Here is a 2927-nt window from a genome sequence, read left to right on the forward strand (position 1 = left end):
TTTGGTTTACTCAGTTCCTGGAACACGTCCAAAGTCAGAAATTAATTCTGTCTAGTTCTGTGAATAGCTGATCTCTAACAGGCATGCGCATAATCCCATCGCCAACCTCCCTCGCATTCAAAGGCACCTATTAGAAAAGAGAAGGTTGGATATTTGATCCGTCCCTTCTGTGCTGTGTAACTGGCGGTCTTGCTCAGGGTTGTATGCTGTGCTCTGGTGCTCAACCGAAGCTCCCAGCTCTGTTGAGCACCGCCACTCACTTCGCTCTTTGCCCCCGCCTGCACTAGAGGACATGACTCCCATTGGAGGCAGCTCCCACCTCCCAGCACCCACAGAGCTGTGGCTGACCAACCCACCGGTCAGAACTTAATCACAGGGACACCCCAAACTGCAAGGGGTGCTGGGAAATGGTCTTTAAGTGGGGGATCATCTGCCTAGTTAACTTTTAGGACTCTCTCACAGAAAGAAGTAGAGAATGGATATTAGAGGACAACTAGTTGTTTGGGCCACAACAGTCTTTGGAGAAAAATATTTCAAAGAGAGAAAGGTAGTCAGGCCTAGAAAAGGGAAATGTAGAAAATGACAAATTGGCAATCCCATCTCAGCACTATCAGGAATAAAAGGTACCCCATCAGGGTGATTGATACATTTGTCTGCCAGATCTCTCTCTCTCTCTCTTGTAAAGTGGGACATCACAGGCTGTCAAAGCCTAAACCTTCAAATCATATAACTAACTCCCTTTGTTGTGATGCCACGCTCGCTGAGAAATCTCTGGCCCAGAGGCAGAGTGTGTGCCTCAACACGCTAATGCCAGCATCGGTTTGCTTGATGATAATCTTTCTCAATGGGTCAATATATCCATCTGTTTTATTGGGTTTGGGCTTGTTAACCTAAGGATGGGACCCTGGACCAAGATAATGTTACCAAGAAAAATTCTTCCAAGTGAGCCAGCCAGCCTCCCCCAGTTGGCAGGGCTCTGCATTACCTGGTGTAACAGTTGGTATTTGCCGCAACAATAAAACAAAGTGATCTGCAACATTTATAACTGCTCACACATCTGCAGGTTAGCTGGGGGCTTGGCTGATCTAGGCTTGGCTGCGGGGTGGGGAGAGTCTGTTTCTCATGTCTGTTGATTGACCGTGATGCTCTGCTCTATGGTCATCTTCTTTGGGATGTACATGGACCAGTGGGATATCGGAGCTATATTCCTCTCAGACATGGCCAGAGAAGCAAAAGAACAAACAGGAACGTGAGGCTTTTTCTAGTCTAGGCTCTGAAGCCTCTGACTTATTTCCTTGGCCAGACAAGTCACACATCAAACACAAAGACAAGGGCGAGGGGATCTTCTCAACCCCTTTAGTCGGAGAACTGCAAAGTCATACGGTAAAGGGCGTGGACACCTGTGGAGAACTGGAGTTGCTCTTGTGATCTAGCACATTTGGTTGACCACATACCTTAACAAAGGCAATGGGGAACCAGGGCCTGAGCATCACAGGGAGAAGTCAGGGCACAATTCAGTTATTTGGGCCAACGGAACAGCTGCCCTGTGCTGTAATCGATGCTGTGATACTGGAAATAAGTCCTTTACAGTTCACATTAAGTAACGAGGTATCTGGACACTTACATGGCTCTTTGCCCCATCAAGCCTTCCCCAAAGGTAACCTTGAGGGACGCCAGGAGTTCACTGATACTTAGACAAAGGAACTACCAAAGGTCACACAGGCTTTGAAGAAAAGCAGAATATCAGATGACACTTGGAGTGTTTCTGTTCACCACAGCAGTCCCCTCTTCGTTTTGAGAACCAGGAATTTCTAGAAAGGATGAATTTTGAATATGAGATCTTCTAATTCAGACATAAAGACTACTGTAAATAAGCTCGCCATGCAAGGTCAGCCCTCATCCTGCTGATGCTTTTTTCTGCAGAGGAAGGGCTTCCCTATATTAGCCCCAATACTGAAATAGATCCTACACACACACACCCACACACACACACACACACACGTGCACGCACGCACGCTGTATTCAGTCCTCTTCCTCCAGAATTGCCGGAGCTCGACCAGAGAATAAAACCCAGAATTCCACAGCTCGCACAGGGCGTCTGCCCGGCTCCCCAGCGGGGGACGGGAGAGAAGGCAAGGAGACCAGACGCACCTTCGACCACTTATCAGTCCTCTAGCTTCGGAACACGAGGCTCGCCTAGTTCTCTGAGTATATTTGAAAACACTGTTGATTATAAGAAGCAACTGTGAAACACAACTGTTGCGCAATTTGGAAGAGGGAGCACACGCATGGAGGGCTGGGTTGTTAAGGAAATCACACAGAGAGAGGGACCCCTCTGTCCTAAGGAGGCTCCCCTCTACCCCCCCCCCCCCCCCCCCCCCCCCGCAACAGGTGCCCTGCAAAGAGCAGTATTATTTCCGTGCTGCGTTCAGGGACACTTTCTGGCTTCAGGTGCAGCGACTCTTCTCAGCCAGAACTCCAGCTTAGCCACCGCCTCTGGACACTATCCACACTGCCCCCTGACTTGCCCGGCCCCTGGCACTGTCCACTCGAACATCTGTTTTATGCGCCCACCCTTCCTCTCTCGGGGGCAGCCCCGAGCGCCGGGACCGCAGCCCACGGAGCCGCAGGGAGGGCTCGACGCCTCGCCTGTCCCACTCGGCCGCACTGCAGAGCCTAGGGCGCTGGGTGCATTTGGCCAAGTCTCCCGGGAGTGGGGTTGAGATGTGGTCGTGATTTTGGACACGGCGCTCTCATCAGATTTCAGATAACCCAGACTGGGACAGTCCTGGGCCCCGCGCCCGGGGCAGGATCGCCGCGCGGAGCCCGGGGCGCGGCCGGCGGCTGGCTGGGGGCGGGGAGCTGGCTCCCCTCCCGGGCTCGCTCCTCTCGGGCCGGTCTCGGCGCCGAGCTGGCCGGGGGAGGCC

This window comes from Suricata suricatta, chromosome 11 (genome assembly GCF_006229205.1).
Source record: "Suricata suricatta isolate VVHF042 chromosome 11, meerkat_22Aug2017_6uvM2_HiC, whole genome shotgun sequence".
Classification (NCBI taxonomy): domain Eukaryota; kingdom Metazoa; phylum Chordata; class Mammalia; order Carnivora; family Herpestidae; genus Suricata; species Suricata suricatta.